At 35.8% G+C, this 21,071-nt stretch overlaps 1 protein-coding gene and 2 long non-coding RNA genes across 6 annotated transcripts in view; all 3 read left to right on the top strand.

The window, feature by feature from the left end:
* IL1RAPL1 (interleukin 1 receptor accessory protein like 1) overlaps window positions 1–21,071 on the top strand; it is a 664,262-nt gene that overhangs the window by 568,615 nt on the left and 74,576 nt on the right. The window lies entirely within an intron of this gene.
* On the top strand, window positions 6,156–6,475 carry LOC135295193 (uncharacterized). The gene is made up of 2 exons (XR_010357217.1): window positions 6,156–6,295; window positions 6,369–6,475. It is a non-coding gene; the product is annotated as an uncharacterized LOC135295193 (long non-coding RNA).
* On the top strand, window positions 14,305–19,081 carry LOC135293362 (uncharacterized). Its single transcript, XR_010355450.1, has 3 exons — window positions 14,305–14,452; window positions 15,803–15,883; window positions 17,814–19,081. It is a non-coding gene; the product is annotated as an uncharacterized LOC135293362 (long non-coding RNA).

Here is a 21,071-nt window from a genome sequence, read left to right as displayed (position 1 = left end):
TCAGAAATAGTGAAAGATGGCAGCAAAATGAAAATCAAAGTGAAAAAGACCTGAAAGAGATGCTAAAAATACATCTATCTTTATTAAATTTCAAGGCCTCAAAGACTTTTAAGTGTCTGTTTCAGTTCAGACAAAAAAAAAAATCTGTTATTAAGTGATTTATTTATCAAGATATTAACAACACTCCCAAAGCAAGTTAATCATCAAAATGATAGACATATTTTTCAAGAATGGATTTAGTTGACTGATGACAACAATTAGCAACATAATAACATATTTGTTTCAAGTCCAAATTAAAATTACAGATTTGAGAAGCTGTTGTTCTTTGAAAACCTAAGTACATCACAAGGATTTTTTGATACTTCTAAAGTGAGAAAATTCAGCACTTCTGATTGTACTGAAAATGAAGCCAATCTTTTCAAATATAGAAGAGCAGGACACATAGAAATATGTCACAGATTAAAACATTATTTAAAAATAGCCTTAAACAACATCATACTTCTGAAATACCATTACAAAAAAATCAGGTGGATTAGTGTGTAGCATTTGTAGTACAAAATTATACTTACTTTATTCTTTAAATTATTTTTTCCCCTTTTGTTTGAATCACCATATGAAATTAATTTATTTTTTTTTTACTTTCATTGTCCTTTTTTTCTTCTGGATAATGAGGACACTTTACTTATAGGAAAGTGTGAAAATTTGTTCATTATTATGTTATTAAAAGCATCGGGAAACAAGACAAATTCTGCCTCTGGAAGCTGCATTTCCTACAGTAATAACTTTAAAAATAATTTGAGCTTGTGTTATGAAATTCTGTCTCCACAGAAATATTGCAATTGATGTAAATTGAACCAGGATGTCATCCATAAAGTAATTTCCTTCTTAACAGAAAAGCTGATTTAAATATGGAACTTACAACAAGCCCAGTAGAGGAACTAAAGTCAAGAGCTGGGTGAAGAAAAAGCAATCTAAGTTTTGATGTTTCAATCAGCATGAAGGGATGCAAGGGAAACAGGATGCTCTCCAAAGTGTCACCAGTAAAAGTTGATTATCCCATACTACAGTAATGTGTGCACTTTATATGCTGTCAAAATATTCTTAAAACTCTGATTGCTGTCTTAGTACCTGTGAATCCCTTGCCATTAGAAAAGTTAGGTGCTGCCATCGTTGTAATTCTCTTTCCATGTCTGAAATGGATCTTTGACCTTGTGATTAATTGAAACACAGTTCAGGTTTTAGTCAGAATCTTTCTGGTTGTGAAAGCAAGTTGGACTCTAGTAACCAAGAGATTTGTTTTTTTCTTGCCATAAAGCTACCATTACAATTACAACTTGTGGTCTCTGTATGTGGGGACATCAGGTTTCATCCATAGCTTTCACTTTCCATTGGAGTGCTTTATTCCTGTGAGCTTTTGTGGAAGGAGCATTGAAGCACTGGGGTGGCAGCAGCCTTCTGGTTCTGTTAGCAGTATGAAAACGAAGTTCATCCCACCCCAAGAAAGGGAGAAAAGATAAAATCAGGAGACACTCACAGAATGAGTCTCAGGAAAGCAGGCTGATAGATAGCTTGTGTATGAGACAGCAAAGTTCCTGGGTGCCCACGAGCAGTAGCAACAGTCAGAGTAGCAAACCCATGGGATACATCTGAACCTGTGCTGAATGCCAGGGACAGGTGTCCTGTACCTGCCTGGACATGAAATGCAGTAGCCCGATCATAATGTATTTTTTGCATTTGAATACACTTAAATTGAGATTGTTTCCAAATTAGCTAAGATATTTTTAATTAGTTGCATCTAAAGGCTGTGTAAAACACCACAAACATAATAAATTGTTCCATACATTTTTTAATGTTTCCTAAATGTCATTAATGTCTCTTCCCTTTGACCCACTGGTTGTTTCATCTTTAGCTTTTTGGAAAGATTGGGTATGTAATCCTAGACATAAGCCCATATTTTCACCTGTACTATAACTAAAAGTTAAAGCATGAAGTTTGGTGGCTTTTTGCAGCAAAGAACATCTGACAAAAAGTGGCAACATTTTCTGTTCTATATCCTACTTTGAAAATTGTTCTTTTAGACAAGCAAAACTTCCTATATTGCACATTGTTTATGCTTATAGGTTAGTAAAATTTAAGCCTTCCAATGTCTTCACTTATTGTCATCAAATAGGGTACACCTGAATGTGAAATCCATAGCATCAAATTTTATTATTATTTGAAAGAAAATGCTATTTAAAGCAAGAGTGTTGTTCAATAGCCTATCAAATGAACAAAAGTATAATCACACAAGCTCTGATGCTCGTTTGATTCTGCTTTGTTTCCATAGTGACTATAAATAGCTAATTGTTGTGCTCTTACAAATATTTTTGCCTTTTTCTTTCCTAACTATGGATGCTGGTTGTTTTATGGAGGGCAAAAGTCTGTGCAGGAAATATTAACAAATTGCTTGACGTTATTCAGAAGTCCAAGCTGATTTATTTATATAATTAACCTTTATTATAGCTTAATTTATCCTAAGTTAATAATGATAATAAATAGCATTTTGTTGACTACAAGTATCTAGTGGCTTTCCACAGGACATGACTTTATTATCCATCTTGATTAATATCTTAATTTTTTGCTGTGGAAGCTGGAATTATTCTCACATGAATGGTTTTTACTGATGATACATAAAACAGAAGAGAGAATTAATATGCAGTAATATTGCTGCAAAGAAATAATAAAATTTATAATGAGATATAGTATTTATGGGAAGATTAGAAATTTAGCCTGAAAATATCAGCTTGAAAAAAAAAAGTGAACAAATACACTTCCAGTGTAACACATTTTCTGTTCAAGACATGAAGCAAGATCTAGCAACATCCTAAAATGTATTCCAGGGACCGTAATGATGGACAGCAGGTGAAGCCAACCTTCCATGTAATACAGGTGCTCAGAAGGCTTACAAAACTTTATTCTGAGCCTGACAGGAATTATTTATATCTCAGCATGGAGCAATGCAGAACTTGCATTCAGTCTAGGGTACCTCTCTGGGAAAATGAAACAGATGAGCATCCTGTGATGTTTGGATAAGAAATCCTTACAAATAGCAGCAAATATTTATACTTGGAATTCATTGTGTGATTTCCTAGCAGAAATGTTTGGTTTTCTAAGACTAAACCCAAGATAAAAGATACCTAACTACAGCAATGCTTATAAGTATGATTTACATAATTTACTGCAATCAATACTTCCAAAATAGACCCCACATGGAGCACCATAAAACTCTACAGGGCTGCAAATTCACCTTTGTCTAACAAAATGGTTATGTGTTAGCACCATGCAAAACTTTAAACCCAGTGTAAGAGAACAGGGGAGCTGGAGGGCTGCACAGCCCCTGGGAATGCATCCAGATTTGACTCTGCTCTAAAAATCCTGTGGGTCGTGTACTAAGATGCTATTTGTAATTCTGTAAGGAGTTTGTGGCTTTGCGTAGTTTCATATGTAAAGTGAACCAAAATTTGCCAATCTGTCATAATCTGGCTCTCATAGAAGTTCTTCAGCATGCACAAGCAGAACACCAATGAGAAAAAGTCAAAGAAACAAGAACTGAATGCACACTTTCCAGCAAGTGAGGATTTCATTTTCACACTGCTTTACTAATGAGAAAGCAGATAATTATTTTTTATAAATAATGTCAAAAATCATGAGGAAAGTAAGGAAATGTCCCCAGTTTTGTGTCACTGAAGCAATTTCTAGTAATTTCTTTAGAAGCAGAATATGAAACATACAGTCCACCTACCAAATGTCACTAGTCCATAGATGTGCAGCAGCTTCTCTCACCTGTGTGAAAATTAAAGGTTATTTCAGAATATCAAAAAGGCAGCAGTTATATTAAAGAAATAACAGCTGCTGAACAGACACTTCTTTCTAAGGAGCATCTGAACATGTGGAGGCTGGATCAGGACAAGACTGTGCATCCTCCTATATATGTCTAATATAAGAGAAAAAGCAGAAATAAGAAAGTGATAATGTTCATTCCTGGAGGCTCTTTTGTGTGGCTGTGTGTTCATAAGGAATCTGAAGGAAGGGAGATGGCTCTCTGTCCAAGGTCTTTACAAGTTTAAAGTCCCACAGAAGCAGAATATGTAGACTACAAACCTGTGGCAGGAACCAACTACTGTCCTTTGTCCATTGCACAAAACACAAAGTGCAACAAAGTGAGAAGGAGGTAGGGAGAAGTATGGTAAAAAGGAAAATATGCTCCCCAGGTTCCTCATTCACAAGAAGGAAACCTTTATTATGCTGAGAGGATCAGACTAGTCCTCAGGAAAATGGACAATCATTACAGCAGATGCCAAAAACAATGCTTCATTATTACTAGACTATAAATTGTAAAATCATGGTTAAAATTGATTTGAAACAAAACCAGTTCAGGACTGATTCAGACTTTATTTCACATTTAAGCAGTTGTCATGTAGCATAATTCATCAAAGTTCTGTGAAGACAGAAATGATGCTCTAAAAAAACCCTGACAGGAGTAACCACCATAACTACTATCTCTCTGCTCCTTGGGTACCAAAACATGGGTGGTAAAAATGTTATAAGAAAAAAATCTGAAAGTATCTATTTTGCTTTTAGCTTGCCTACCTACTTGGAGGAGAAGTAATGCTTTCTTTTCAGTTTGACTGTAAACAGAAAGGTTTTAGATACAGAAAAGATATTTAATACTTCAAACTGATTTCTTGGACTGGCATCTTTAGTTTAAAAACTCTTTTCGTCAGAGCTATTCAGCATATCCTTCAATGTCCAGCTTAGTAAGCATAGAGTTGTTTATGCATTTAATGGCTGATAGCTAAACCCCTGATTTACCCAAGGGGAAATTGGTTTTTAAGCAATTAATCAGTTATTTATAATAATTTATCTTTTTCTGATTAATTAATTAAATTTTTATAATCAATAAAAATATTAATTCTACCTAGGACTAAATTATTGTCTATTCAGCTAATGAATTGTTCTATTCCCAGAATAATACATGCATAATGGCAGATGGCTTTTTGGTTTTTTCCATATATACAAGAATTTCTTAACATGGTTCTGCTTGAAAGTTATTTAGAAGTATAGCTTAAAGGAATCTCTAGCTAAAGTAAAAGATTTCAAAAGAATCTTTACCAGTTCCCATAGAGCACTGGAGGTCACAGGGCACACCCATCTGAACTTGAGGTTATAAAGTGATTTTGTGGCTCTGAAGCCAGGCATGAACTTTGTTTTAATAAAGGTGAGACTAACAAGGAGGTGGTTAGTGCTATCCTTGATAGCAAGAATTTACTGAAATTCTTTGTACAATTTTCATTTAAAGAGTATAAAAAGAATGTCAGCAGTTTGGAAATGATTTATAAAAGAACTCAAAGAATAATGTAAGGTTGAAAAACCTGTCTCAACTGTAAAAGACTAAGAAAAAGTTAATCTATTTAACTAAACAAAAAGAAGGTTAAGAGGTGAATTGTTTGTAGTCTGCAGCTGCCCACATGAGAAAAGTATTCTGCTGCTAGAAGGCTCTTTAATCTTGCAGATGAATGGACAATGAGACCCAGTGGCTAGAATCAGAAGCTTAATAAATTCAAAGTCAAAATGAGGCAGACTTTTCAGCAATAAAATTTAATTAAACTGTGCAAAACATGCTGGAGTTTGTAGTGCATCTTCCAGCACTTAAACTCAGTAAATTAAGATTAGCTGTCATTTTAAAAGATGTGCTCAAACAGCAGCATGGTGGGCAAAGTGAAGAGATCAATAGTTGAAGTTTTTGGAGCTGTTTTGCAGGAAATCAGACTTGGGTGATCATAATAGTCCCTCCTGTATAAAATCCTATGAAAATTCTGAGGCTATATTCTGTTGTCCTTCCTCATTGTGGACATTATTTTCCTTTGCAGTTAACCTGTTTTGAAGCCACTGGCACTTCATATCCACTACGTGTAACAGAATCTGGCTCTCAGGAATACTGCTCTGCAACTTCATTCTGTTGTAGTACCAGTAAGAAAAATAACATTTGAATTTGTAAAACATATTTGTAAAACAATCACAATGCATAGGAGGACGTGCGTTGTGATTGTGACAGAAATCATTGTGCAGTGTCAGTTCGTTATTTGCCCACCTCCATTCCACCCTGGCACGTCTTTGAGCAGGGTCATGAGTGACCTCTGCTCACAGAGAAGAAAGCCCTAGGAGAATTTTTAAGCCTGATTACCCAGGATTACTCAATCCATGGAAGCACCCTGGGTTCTACAAAGTGAAGACACTGGAACCTCCTTTTTACAGGGTAACCTTTTCTACAGTCTGGACTTCAGTGCCACAAGAACAGGCTAGTGACACTTTTTCTGGCCCATTTACAGGGGACTTCCTGAATATGACTTCCAGAGCAGAAATTCATCTTCTCCAGATAGTAATGCCACGTTTCTGCCTTGAGCATATATATATAAATAGAATTGTACAAATATAATGAGCTTGTTTTGCTGGGACACAAAAGACCTACTTCTTGCATATAAAACATGCATAAAATAAAGAGGGCTCCATGGTGAAGAGGGCACTAACATACCTGGTGTGATTTATAGCATGCTCAAAGAAAGTGATTTTAACATGGTCATGAAGTTTTTCTTGGTAAATATATTACATTTACTGCAACTGAAAAATTATTCACAATAATTGATCAGTGTTATATAAGCACAGTAGGCCCAATAGATCTTAGAGACTTCTTAGAGAAGTGAATACTCAAAAGTACACTAACTGAAGGAATGGACACATGGAACACTGGTTCATCCCCCACCCAGGTAAAATAACCCAAACTAGGTGGAAGATGAGTTGGGTCAGAGGACAATATTTATCCTTTACGATACATTTTTTTTATGCTCTGGTATGTCCTCTTTTAACTGGCTAAAATAAATCCAGTTGATATTGCAGTGTACAAAAATTCCCTTGCAGTACATAACTTTACATGTGCAATAATGGTAATTCTACAGACAGGTCTTTTTCATCAACTAAACTGCAGCATATTCTGTAGTTAAGTATTTAAAACAGACTCCTAAAAAAGGTTAAATTGAATCCACAATGTCACTTAACTGATTAAAATTTTCCATTGAGCAAATGTGGTGTTCTCTATTTGTGATAAACAAGATGGTATTCCAAATGCTTACCTTCCACTAAAATAAGAAAATTGCATTGTAATTTAGAGGGCAGCTTGCACTCATTTTATGGGACTATTTTCTGAAGGCATAACTAGCAAACTGACAACATGCTTTTGAAATAGCTCATATACTTTCTTGTAAAAAAATGTACCGCACAAATGTTATTAGCTTGCCTCTCTGTTTTATACTTGCATTATAATGCTGCTCCATCTAAAGCATGCTATGCAAAAAACAGCACACAGCCCAAGTCATATACATAGAATATATTCAGGTATTTAGATTATATATTTTATTCTTAATTCAAGTAATTATTTTAAATTTTATGTTTACTTAATATTTCCTTATTTTACTTTCTAAATGCAAAAAGCATAACAATTGCATAAAGATCCAATCCATTTATTGTGCAATTCAACAATAATACCATCAGATGTGGCTACTATTACATAATTATTTGAAATTATATGAACTCATGTTAAAATGTTTCACACACAAGTGTCTGCAGAAATCTATCCATCAAAATCTTGAATGTACCTTCACAGTACAAATTGCCCTCCGTAAGGGTTGTTTGGATGTAAAATTTCTGCCTTTGTAAAGGTGGTCCTGAGATGGTCAATAGTGTTGTGGTTAAACCCTTTTGGGCAGACAGCACCTCACTCACTCCTTCTGCAGTGAGGTGGAAGGATAGAAGTGAGAGATCTCATGGACTGAGGTAAAGACAGTTTGACAGGTAAAGCAAAGGCCTCACACACGGGCAAAGCAAAACAAGGAATTCATTCACCACTTCCAATGGGCAGGCAGGTGTTCAGCCATCTGCAGGAAACCTGGGCTCCATCAATGCAGTGGTGGCTCAGAGAGACCAATACCATATCTCTGAATGCCCCCCTTCCTTGCTGACTGCCCAGATTTTATTGCTGAGCATGAGCCCCAAATGGTCTGGGATATCCCTGCGGTCATTTGGGTTGTGTCTCAGCTGTGTTTCCTCCCAATTTCTTGTGCACTTTCAGCCTGCTCACAGGAGAATGGTGCAAAAGACAGAGGAGGTCCTGACACTGTGAGCTCAGCTCGGCAACTAAAGAGCTAAAACAACCCTTTGTTATCAACTCTGATTTCAGAACCATTCAAAACCACAGCAACTTATGGGCTGCTAAAAAGAAAGTCAACTTTATCCCAACAAAAGCAATGAGAAAACATAGCTGTGCCTAAGTTTACAATAATGGAATAATTAAGTTTATTAATGACAATTCTGCAAATACAGTGTCAAATCTGCCTTTTATAGACACTAGCCCTTTGGTGACAAAATTTTTTTTTTTTTAAGTTATTATGCCATCAAGCAATGAAAGCTATATCCTTTGAGTCCATTAATAAAGGATAGCATGTCTGGCATTTACCATTTTCACCTACCTGGAAAACCATCTGGATCTAAAAGCAGATGTTTACTAATAATACCAAAGAGAAGGTAGAATGGTTTTGAACCAGATACGTTGCTTTCAAATGTCTGCCAGGCACTATGAGGAGCACATAGAAAGTCCTGTGCTACAAACAGTCCTACAAATACCATCTGTATTTGTCCATAGTGCCCCAAGGTGAAATAAGCAGAAGAGAAAGCTCACCACAACTTCAGCACTGGAATATCAGATGTTTGCATCTGAACGAAATTCCTCCCAGCTCAGTAGAGCTCTTGTGGGAGCTGGCCATGTTTCTTACTACAGCTGCCTCAGATTAGATCCTGCTGCTGTGTCCATCCCTGTGATCTTTCCCCTGACTGTTGCCGGAATGCTGTGCTCTTTGTAGTCCCACCTCAGTGTGAACTCCCCATCCTACCCCCCCTGCTTTTTTAGCGAGCTGTTGTACATTTGGGTTCACTACTACAAGTGCAGCAAGAGACTCTTTGTCCTTACTCAGATGCCAGTGCAGGTAGCAGTGTGTTATAAGGATCTGCAGCAAAATTATATCATAACAATGGACAAAAATTTCAATTTGAATTTAGGAAAAAGAAAGTTCAGAAATTTAGACATGTCTGTTCTGTTTAGAAAATTATATCTTATACTGGAATTGAAATAATTAAAGGGAGTGCTTTTTCAGCTTAGAGGCTTTCTCATTCTCTTAGATTTTAAGTATGATTGTGGGATTTCCAGCAGAGAGAAGCAGTTGTGAAAAACATTTTGCTACAGTTAGTTAATTCTTCTCAATATGTGTTATATTCAATGTATCCATTTTAAAACCAAATGAGTCAGCTCTGTCTTCTTTAGAATCTACAGAAAACCCTAGATGTGCCAATTTTAGAGTATGCTAATTTCTGTGGGAATATGATTTCCTAATCTTTGTTACATATTAAAATTAAAATAATAAAAAATGAAATTTTTCATAGTAGCAGGAAATACACAGGTGGCTGAAGGATTTTTATAGTTCTTCTCCAGCTCAGCTCTTCAAAGTAAAAAATATAATTTTTAGAAGTGTGTTAAGTAACAAAAATCATGTTTGTAGAATGGAAGACAGTTTGGGATGGTCAACTCCTTAACCTCTGAGTATTTTGCCTGCAGTATATTGACACATTGCCAAACATAATTCTCTCCAGCAGTGGCCATTAATGATACCAGATTGAAAATAAGGTGCCATAAACCAAACCAAAACCAAAGCAAAAATAATTTTAAGAATCCTCTTAAACACCTAGTTCTACCTCCCAAACTAGGGTTTGTTACAAGAAGTTAGGCACTGAAGGGTATAGGAGATCTTCAGGCCTTCTACAGGAAGAATTGTAATATTTGAAGTAGCACTTCATTGCTACCTCTAGCAGGAAGCCTCAGCTTTATTTGTGAGCAGTTATTTGCTTTTGTTACCAGACACATCTGTGACTACACATCAGTGTAGTCACATCAGCCCAGGATTCTCCGCCATACAGTGAAGTCAAGTCCTACAGAATCCAAAGAAAGGAGTGAAAGTCATGTTCACAAATTAAGTAATCTCCAATGTAGGTATTTTCTTCTGATCTATTGACCTGGATATCCTTTGGAATAAACACAAGTGGTGTCCAAAACAAGACAGATATATTGCACCTTACAAGTGCTAATTTAAATCCATTGACCAGGGGTCAGTTAGCTTCGAGGTAAACTGTGCAAATGTAGAATTTGCAAAAGTTAAAGTAAGATCCAGTCCTAGTTATTCCTTTTCTATGAAAGGAATTTTAATTCGCTGGCTCTTTTCATGTTTCTCATTAAGGAATCACAAGCATGATTAATGCTGGGCTCCATCAATGATCTTGTCATGAAGAAATGTTCTAGGCCACTTAAAGAATCATTGTCAAAGGTACTGGTCAAAGCAGATTTTACCATAAATTTGTGACTTTAAAAGAGTCAATAGCAAGGTTCACTCTGTTACTTACCACATAGTGAAACATGCAAAGGAAAATCAAGTTAGAAGCAATTTAGAATTACTTACATGGGAACCAGGGTTGCAAAGGGGTAAAGGTGCAAACAGCACTCAATCATTGACTAATTCAACACTTACAAAGTGATTTGATAGAGTTTACTACAATTGCAACAGTGATTTAATTATAGATCTCAGCAGCAATGCTCATACTGTACTAGCTAGAGGGTATTTAAATCAATATATACACACCCATGGACATAGAGCTGTATACATTGAAATGCATAAAGGCATACCTGCTAAAAACTTCCCAATCCATCTTGCTCCACAGAGTGGCAGTGTGGTTGCCTCTGTGCTTTTAAACAGATTAATGCCCTGTTTCATTGTAATTTGAGTTTTTTTTGGTTGTTTTTTTTTTTTTTGTTAGATTACCTAATTTTCAAAGTTTTGTTAAACATGAGTCTAAATGTGAATAAGTAGTATTATATATGCAAGGTGCTCTTTGGAACAGTGTCACCCACCTAGCTTTTCTCCATACTCTAACATACAAAATAGTATTCAATTACATGTCTAATGCAATGGAAATTAGCAAAGTGATTATGAGGTGCAGCATCTGATTTGGAGTTTCTGTTACTGTTGGTAACCATATGAGTAAGGTGTTCCACCAGCACTGATTTCATTCTTCGCTCTTTCCAGGGCATAGTATATCTTCTCTGTGTCATGATGAACATAGATTAGAGCTTTCTGTCCATTGTTTCAAGCATGTTCTAGCAGTTGACACATGCCATAGTGTTGCAGTACTTTCTTTACCAATGTAAGATTCATTCCAGTGGGGGTAGGCAGTAAATCTTTATATGATGTACAGTGAGATTACAACAGTTGGTAGGTTGTGACATGAGCTGAATAACTAAAGTCAGTTCCCACAGTTCTGGTAATATTACAGATATTTGAGAGATTGCTCATCTCTGCAGTGGTGTTGTCTGTAAGGACAGTGCCACAAATAGTTCTCATACAGACACATCTATTTCCAACATATACAAGTACAGTTTCAGGAGTTTCTTTGGGATGTATTTCAAAAAGGCTTTTTTTTTTCAGTGTCAAAGACAAATGTCTTAAGCCCTGATGGGATTGCTTTCACAAATAAATCCTTGTTTTTCCCATATAACAAATGCATCAACATTGACAATTTAACATTTGTTCCTGTTTTCTTGGAGTTGTACTCCCTGTTCTATTGGTTAGAGTACAGTTCCATTGTGATTTAACCCCAGCGCAATGATCTCCATACAACCTTCTCTTCTCCACGCTGAACAGGCCCAAATTTCTCCACCAGCTTCATAAAGGAGGTGATTCCATCCTCTTATCAGTGTCATGGATTCATATTCTGAATTTATCCAACAGTTCCATGTCTTTCTTACACTGGGAAGACCAAAGCTGTACACACTACTCCAGGGGGGGGGTCTCACAAGAGGAGAATAAAGGGGCAGAATCCCTTCCTTTGACATGCTGCCTGTGCTACTTGTGATGCAGCCCTGGATTTGATTTGCTTTCTGAGGTGGGAGTGCTCAGATGGAATTACTGTTGGATATGGTTCATTTTGATGTAGCATCAGCTAACCTCAGGACACCAGCCTGGAAGGCCTCCTGTCACTAGTATTTTTGCAGGACATTTGCTACTGTCATTGTTCCAAATTCATCTACATTAGAGTCTGATTCTGCTGGGAAACCTGTGGCAAATAATAGTGCTTATTTCTGTTGGTTGAGCTGTTGATCCTTACATACAGTGTAAGTTTTTGCTTGAGGATTCGCACAATTTTTTCTCCCTATCCTCATATATTCTCATTCTTTTGTGGTCACTTCTTCCAGTAGCAGTTTTGCTGAGACTGAGAGCAACAGAATACAATGGGAAGCTACTACTAATTTAGCATTATTGCTTTTTTAAAAAAATATTTTGTTACATGAAATTTTGACTGTGTTCATCCCTGCCCATTGGGATTAGATGTGACCTATTATTTTCCATTGTCTCTCCCAGTGAAAGACTGGCAGTTCATGAGGAAAAAAAAAAAAAGAAAGAAAAGGAAATGTGATTTTATAGAATCAGATTGGTAAATTTAGAGCTATCATCCCTATTCACTCCATGCTTCAGTGTTCATATAAATTATGACCTGGATAATAAAAATCATCTCCTTATGTGTTCTTTGTCTATACTGAGGGGTTACAAAGGTACCTTAAGGGAATGGTAGGGCTGCTTATAGAAAATCTTGACAAGGTGCACTTTAGGAAAAGTGATAGCAAGTTGAAAGTGCAAATGTGTAGGCACTCATACTATTTAGTGCTTTCAAATATCAGTTTTTCTGATAATAGATCTGCCTCATCCCATATACATTCAGTACTTCCCTTTGTATCAAAGAGCAAAAGCCTAAAAATATCTAGGGAGACAATGCACAGGTCTTCCTAACTAAAAGTGATTTAATCCTTAGTCATTTTTCTGAAAACAATTGTTATAAACCCACTCACATTCCATGCACTAGACCATCTGACACAGAGCTGAAATGCACTCTAATTTATATATTCTGAATGCCAAAACTGTACTTTGCCCATATTTAGCTCATATGAAATATTAAAAAGTGAGATAACTTTTGTCTCTAATAATTTTCCCCAGAACTGTAAGTTTTACTATGTCATCTTTAACACCACGATTCAAAAAAAAAAAAAAAAAGCGCCATAAAATCTTTGCAGAAGAAAACACTCTTATTAAGATTGTAGATTCATTATTTTATGTAGCTGAAAAGTAGCTGGTATGTCCTCTCTAGCAATTCAGAATCATGACATCTTTGTCCTCTGACAGCTGGAGAATAACCAACACATTTGAAATATATAATCTTTATGATATTCATTCATCTAAGTTTCTTTTTTGTATGCTTCTATCATAAACTACATAAGACCTATCAAGATTTAAGTGTAACTTCCTTGAGAAAAGCAAAATTTCTCACCTGAGAACAGTTGCCAGTTCATGTCTGACCCATTTAGACATCACAGTAGTGTCTCTCAAACTCGTCTGTGCAGAAGCATGCTGTGGATTATCTGCTGAAATTCTGTGTGCTGTAAGAATATCTTGGAAGTATATCCTTGAAGGGTGTGTGATCCATATATCTTTAAAACATTCTAAATAAATGCCATGCCATTATGAAAACAAATTAATTTACCAGACAAAAAAAAAATGAACAGCTAAAGCTATAAAGAACAAAGTGTCAGAAAAATAAAATATTTGGATTATTTAAAAACCAAATCCCTCTAAAGCTGGATGAAGAGCTCTCTAGAAATTGTACCAAACTGACACATACTTACTCTGAATTTCAGGAACTTGTATCTCCTGCCAGCTATACATCTTCAGATTATGTTCATGATGTTTTGGACAGAATGCTAACTTGCATGTTTATGCCAATTTTATTTAACTTCCAAAATATTTTCTTGTCATTAAAATAATGACAGCTTACCTGGAAGAAGTTTCTTTCCTGGATCATCAGTGGCTCTTACTTCTCTTTAGTTGATGCTGTAGTTTGGACAGGATCAGTGCAGACATCTTCACTTCCTCAAACCATTAACCTCTGAATAAAATCTTCTTTCTTACCTAGTACAACAATACAGACATTTTAATTTGAATTTATTTCCATTTATCAAAGGTTATAGTTTATCAAATTATATAAAACAACTGTTATGATCATTGCAAACTTCATTTATACAAATAAAGGAGTTTAGTACTTTTTCCATTATGACCTTATAACTGAGACCAGATGTGATTGTAGATTAGTGTCTCTGATGATGGCCACGTTTATGACAACTGACTCCAACTTTTGCTTTTGAAGAACCTTATAACATTCTCTTTTTTCCAAATACAGTATAAGACCTGGCCTAAAGCATAAAACAAAAGGAAAGGTAGAGAAAAAAAAATAATGAGTTCTTCTGAGAAAAAAAATGCCTGAAAAATGTTTCTAAGCTTTAATGTGTTCAAGATATAGATAACTATTTTATCACTGGTTACATTACACAATTAATATCAATTTCAAAATTTTCACGGGAGAATAAGCTGCTTGTACAAAGCACAAAAAAAATAAGCTGAGAGCTTTGCTTTGATACCATTTTAGTCAGTTGGAATGATGCCAAGAAAACTGCTGTTCATTTTTTCAGGTTTACTAGCATTCTCTTTTTCTCTGTTACTGGTGGAATTTGAGTCTGAGGACTGCAAAAGCCTGTTTTTCTCTCCTATTTTTGATTCAAAAGCTATTGTATAACTGCCACTACTTGGTGACCTTTTCCTCCTGGTGTGCAAAGTTTCTCTTGCAATGTCCCTTGTTTTATTGCCCTGTGAAGTAACACCAGCCAAAATAGTGGGAATGCAAACTTCTTCATGCTATCAGAGAGTACCCACAGGATACTGACAGTCTATTTTGAACAGTTTATAATTGTTCACAAATGCAGTTCCTCCAGCATCTGCATGGATTTGTTTCAGAAGGATACTATGTGTCTTTTCCTGAATTAAAGTTTAAGTTTAAGAAGTCTTAATTAATTTTATGAAAGAGAATATGCTATAACCATTACTGGAATACACCATGCCACTAGTCAAGCTGGCAACCAATGTATCCATAACTGTCCATAACTTCCATTCTCCTTGTAAGAATTAGAAAATTTTAGAAAGCAAAGAATAATAACCTCCTGTAATCCACCATTCTTGCCAATATTTTTTGGATGTTTTCTAAAGATCTGAAATCTGTAATACTTTTAAATGACTTCATTTTCCATCCTTTCCCCAAAAGAATATTGCCCATCACAGAAGAAATGCTAATTTCTTTTTTTCTTTCAACACTCATGTGTTCTTGTGTAGCCTTTTAAATTGATGGCTTTCTTGCTTTTGTGAAGTGCCCTTGTGTCTCCATTGTATCAACTTCACCTTTAACTGGTTTCCATAAGAGAGGTTATATCTGCAGTTAATGTTCTGTTGAAGTACAAATTTACCAGCCTCCATACAATTATACTGTGTTTTTTGCTCAAATCAAAGCTGAATAATGGAGAGCAAATTCAATAATCAGAAAGAGGATTGGGAAGGACTTCAACTCATAAACATCTTTTGGTTTCCTATTAGCATACAACTTGCTGTCAGGAGTCCCACTTATCTGCTTTGGCTTTTGATCTAAAATGAAAAGCTGTATTTGTGCCCCTGAATGGTTTAATAATACTGACAGTTGAAAGATAGATACAACATACACAATCCTAATGTTTTCCTTCCAGTGTGGGGAATTCTGAGATTTAAGAAGCCGAAAATCACTTTCATACTGGAGTTTATAAACTGAAATCAGAAGCTTGGAGGCAGTGAGTATCTCTACCTTAACAAATAATTTGGTGCAATATCAGCAGTCAAATGGACTGAGCTGCTTTGTGTCAAGACTTGAATTTTGCATCTTTTTACATTTTGGAGTTGTACTTCAGAATAGATTCAGGCCCATCCCTGTGACTGCATGCCACCTCCATGTGTGTGGCTCAAAGCCGCCCACAGGGAGCAGATTTGGAGCACACATGGGGTTCTCTTTGAAACGAGTGTAGTTCAAGCCTTCTCTGTAAAATTTGTCCGTACATGGTAAATAGAGAAAATAGCCTGTAGAACCACCTCTGAACAGCTTGATGAAATGCACGGGAAGAACTTCTTAATGGGCTCTAGATTAATTGTTTCTTACTACAGTCCCGATTGTATTTATTCACTCTACAGAAAATAACTGAGAACAAGCAGATCTAAATGCCAGGGGAAGAGGGGGCTTTCACAAGCTTTGTGACCACGGTCATGAAAGAATCTACATGCCCTAAGATACACTGCAATATTTTCTTAATTGCAGAACAAGCATGGTTTCTGATTCAGTTTTGACCTCTGTAGCCCTGTATTTGTCCACCATGAGATCTGGGTACTGGGCTAGAGAGAACTTTGAACTGACCTAGTATGAGCAGCCTCAGCCCCTGTCAATCATGGTAACCTTTGAAACAAGTTTTTAAAATGTATGTGGAGAGTGCCAGTTACCACTGAAAGACTCACTATTATAGCAGTTTTTTGTCAGTCGGTGACTTAGTAGAAGTGCCAAAATTTGCAAGAGTACGTATATATATGTATATTTATATTTATATTTTTATATATATATATTTGGCATCCTGAACTCTGTACTGAGTACCCCTTTACTGTGAAGACAGTAAACTATTTTCTCAGTGCTTGTTTTTTGACTAAAGTTCCAGAACTGACTGCTTTATTTTCCAGGACATTTTAGTTCATGTGTCACAGAAAAAAACAAACAAACAAACAAACAAAAAAAAACCCAAAAAACCTTTCTAGTTAATTGTGCAGAACCTGCTCCATGGAGAGATACCTGATGGTGAGTTTTGTAGTCTCACTAAAAGACAATGTAAGCAGCAGTCATATTTTTATAAGGGAGAAAGTATGACTGCAATATAAACAGAAGAATCAGCTTCCAGTTCCAACTCTTGACTAAGAGGAAATTTTGGATTTTGAAGTGAACCTGTAAGATAGGTAGGGAAGGATTCACTAGCCTTTATGACCATTCTTTCTGCAATTGCAAGACCACAGGTCGCCCAAACCCATCCCACAGAGCACCCTGTGGAACTGGAATGGCACTTGATGCATATGCTATGCTCTCTGGACTCAGCCACAGGCACCATCTCCTGCCACTGTGGAGTGGTCAAATGCAGAAAAGAGCAAAGTACAAATTGTTGTGCACAGGTACTTTCATCAGCCCGTAATACCCAGATCCTTCTCTCTTTGATTTAACACTCCTCTGCAGTCAGACAGCAAATGAACTAAGGTCAAGTGCTGATCATGCAGCAGAAATGTAAGACATGAATGTGAAAAAGAGCAAAGTGTCACTTAAGTCATGGAAGTGGTTTAGCTAGTGATTCAAGAAAGATAATTTCATTTAAGCAGGCACAATATTATGTTAGGGCTCTCAACTGTTTCTAAGCATGAACTATGTGAACACAATAACAGAAAAACTGCTGCAATAATCCCTTATATTAAGATATATTTTAGCTTAAATGTTTTTTCCTAAAAATTTTGTATGTAATAATAGCTACAGTGAAAATCTTTGCTGATATAGTCATAGAGAACTGAAAAAGACAACTGGTTTTTTTTAAATCTCAAATGGAAAACAAAAGCCACTTTGGCCTAGATCTACAGTACTTCACTCCAATTCCTGTTAATTTATCCCAATTAACAGGATTTGCATTTTGTGATTTGTTTGTATAGAAACCTTTGTGACTGATCTTGGATGGAAACAACAGAACCACAGGTCTGAAATTGAAATGCAACAAATAAAATGGATCATCCTAAGACTGATGGGATCTCTGATCTTAGGAAAGAAGAATCTCAAATAAATAGAAAGCCTGCACTAAATCCAGGAAAAGCATTCTCATTTGTGATGCAGGGGAACAATAGTAAAGCTGGCCTTTGAGCAGTAGGAGATAAATAGAAGAAAAATCTCAAATAAATGCTCCAAAATATTTCCTCTATCTAAAATGTAACAATAAAATCTTAATAAAAGAAGACAAAAAAGCAGGGCAATATGAAGAATTGTAATTATTATGATTTCAAATGTAATAAAAAAGTTAAAATAGTAAGTTGCTTGATAAAAACTGGCAGTTGCATTGGACATCATCATCAATTTCTCTGCATTCTTTCTGGGTACTGAAGAATTCAGGGGAGGATGGAGAAAAAAAAGAAACATTTTGCTTTTTTGATGCTACCTTGCTTTTGGAAATACATTTTGCCACTACCTTTCTTTAAAATCTGGGAGTTTCTAGGTACCTTCATAAGGAAAATGTCCAAACACATCCTCTGAAAAGCAGATTTGTTTTAAAAGTTCACTGGATACATGCAATTATTAGACAAAATATGAGTTAGATATTGCTATTTTTTTTTTCAATGCTTAAGTTGTGATAAGCATGCAGTGCTTCTCAATAGGCTTCTCAAAATGCTGCACACTGGGATTTCGTCCATAAGTTTCTTCAGATTATCCTGGTCATGTGCCTAGTTTGTCTTCCTGGGAAAGTCAATCAATATATTCCACATGGAGTTTGTTTAGGTAAAAGCAGGTAAAAAAGGAGGATGTACAAGTATTGTATTTCCCTGATTTTTGTGACAAGGTACCTGGTATGTAAGAGGTTCAGAAATTAATATTCTGCTCAAGTTCTGATGCTGTACCAACTATCTCATTTTCTCAATACTTACACAGCTTGATAATTTTTTATCAGTATCTCTTCATAAATTGTAAAATCTCTCCTTATATTTCCTCAGATATTGCAATTTTGCTACTGATATTGAATCTACATATTAAGATATCTACCTGTGCATGTCTAGACATGAGCCAGGCTACTTGCTATTGTTGTCAATGCAGGTGCAGACAACACAGTTGACTCCAACACATTATTAATTTCATTGTTAATTAGACACCAGGACAAACTAGTCACACTTACTGCCTTTTTTATGACTCAGAAAAAAAATTAGATGATCAGTGTTCCTTTTTATCTGAAAGGTGAAGTGTGCCATGGAAGGACATTTATTCTGCACTGCCATTTTGGGGGCTCACTAGAAGCTTACCCACAATGGCACATTTCATACTAAGCATTTTTAGTCATTTTTTCCATCAATACATTCTTCTGGGATATTCAATGAGGCCATTGGTAATTACACTCAGATGTGGAAAAAAAAAAAAAAAAACTAACAAAAAAATCGTGTTTCACAGCTGAATGGTTGGAGAAAAATCTTTAAAAAATTACTTAGATATGGGATCTCTCCTAGTAGTTATGCTAACAAGACTAAATCTCGTATGAGAATGCCAGTGTACATCTGGTTCAGTGTTCCCTTTCAGATACCCAAAATACACAAAAAGTCTTGTTGGGCCATCTGAGTCATGATGACCTGTATGGTTTCTTCACACTGCAAAACATGTATTTTACCCACCTAAAAGCACCTTTGGAAAAATCACTTGCAGACTGAAGTACATTCCCTGCTAGCAGCAAAATTGTACCCAGGGAGGAGAGGTTGTGCACCCTCTCCCCTCTTTTAAGGACAGATGAAGATACAACTTTCCTGCTCTTCTGTGTATTGATCTTTATGAAAGAAGGCATAGATATAAGGGATGCATTCCAATTATTTGAGCATGTTCATGTTGGTTTAGCTGTTTTTCATCTAAGGCTTACTTATTTTGAGAGAGAGAGAGAGAGAGACATTACCAAGGAAAAGATCCATCTGAGCATCACAAGACAGTATATTGATGAAAAAAATTCTATTTCACTAGTGCTTATCATGACATCAATAATGTTCTGAGGTAATGACAGGCAAAAAGCAACCAGTAAACAGGAATCTAATCCACAGAAATGTAACTTAACAGAACTGAAGAAGTATGCGTAATATGAAACATAAATGACAACCTTTCCTTTTCTTCTTCATTGGTGGAACTGTGACAGTAACTCATGCAGTGAATTTAGTTATTTTGTTTCTTGGAGAAAACTAGTTAGAATGATTAAAGAACATTGTTCTAATAAGGTTAAAAAGGACAACAACATATTCAAGAGAATTATTTTAAACTCCTGGATTTTCTTTTCTCTTGTATTATACCATTTCTCATGGATTTAAATACAGGGGGAATGGGTCACTTTGTTACTAGTACTTCACATGTAGTATGTTTTCAATAGTGATACTTTTGGTTTTTATCTGATAATGACAAGCACTTTGGTTACAATATTGAACTGTGTTCTCTTGTGTTTATGCAGAGATCTAAAAATAGATATCTGAATAAATGTATTAACTTTAAATTCAGCTTCATAAAGCAGTGAGTTATTGATTCAGTATCTGCAGCTAGCTCTCCTTTACAGGTAGCATAAACATCTCATTTGTCTTTAATACACAGTCTTTTGTTATGGAAATAAGTCACAGGTGTTCTCAAATTATACTCATTATAATAAATTTTGCTCATTTGACCCTCAATTTTTTGCAAAATATCATCTATGAGAAAAAGTTAATGAATCTCTTATTGACCTATTTCTTATTTCTTGTAAGCAAGTACACACATTTTATACTCTCATATAAAGGAGATTTTGAGATTTCCATGTGCTTTTTTATATACTTTATTCTTAAATTGATTAAAAACTTTTTTTATTAGGTAACTCAGTGAATTTAAGCATTGGATTTAAATACACTGTGCATGGAAGAAGTGTACTTTTATTTTTGTCCCTCTGTAACTTCATCCATACCAAAACAGGAGGCCATGCAAAAGTGTAGACATTTTTTCATACCAGTTTCTTTTCATGGTATCATAGAGTCACAGAATACTTTGGGTTTGAAGGGACCTTTAAAGGTCATCTAGTCAAGCCCCCCTGCAATGAGCAAAGACATCCCTGGCTGGATCAGGCTGCTCAGAGCTCTGCACAACCTGGCTTTTAGTGCTTCCAGGGCTGGAGCATCTTTCACCTCTCTGGGCAGTCTGCCCCTGTGTTTCACCACCCT

This window comes from Passer domesticus, chromosome 2 (genome assembly GCF_036417665.1).
Source record: "Passer domesticus isolate bPasDom1 chromosome 2, bPasDom1.hap1, whole genome shotgun sequence".
Classification (NCBI taxonomy): Eukaryota; Metazoa; Chordata; class Aves; order Passeriformes; family Passeridae; genus Passer; species Passer domesticus.
This window is presented reverse-complemented; position numbering and strand designations above follow the sequence as displayed.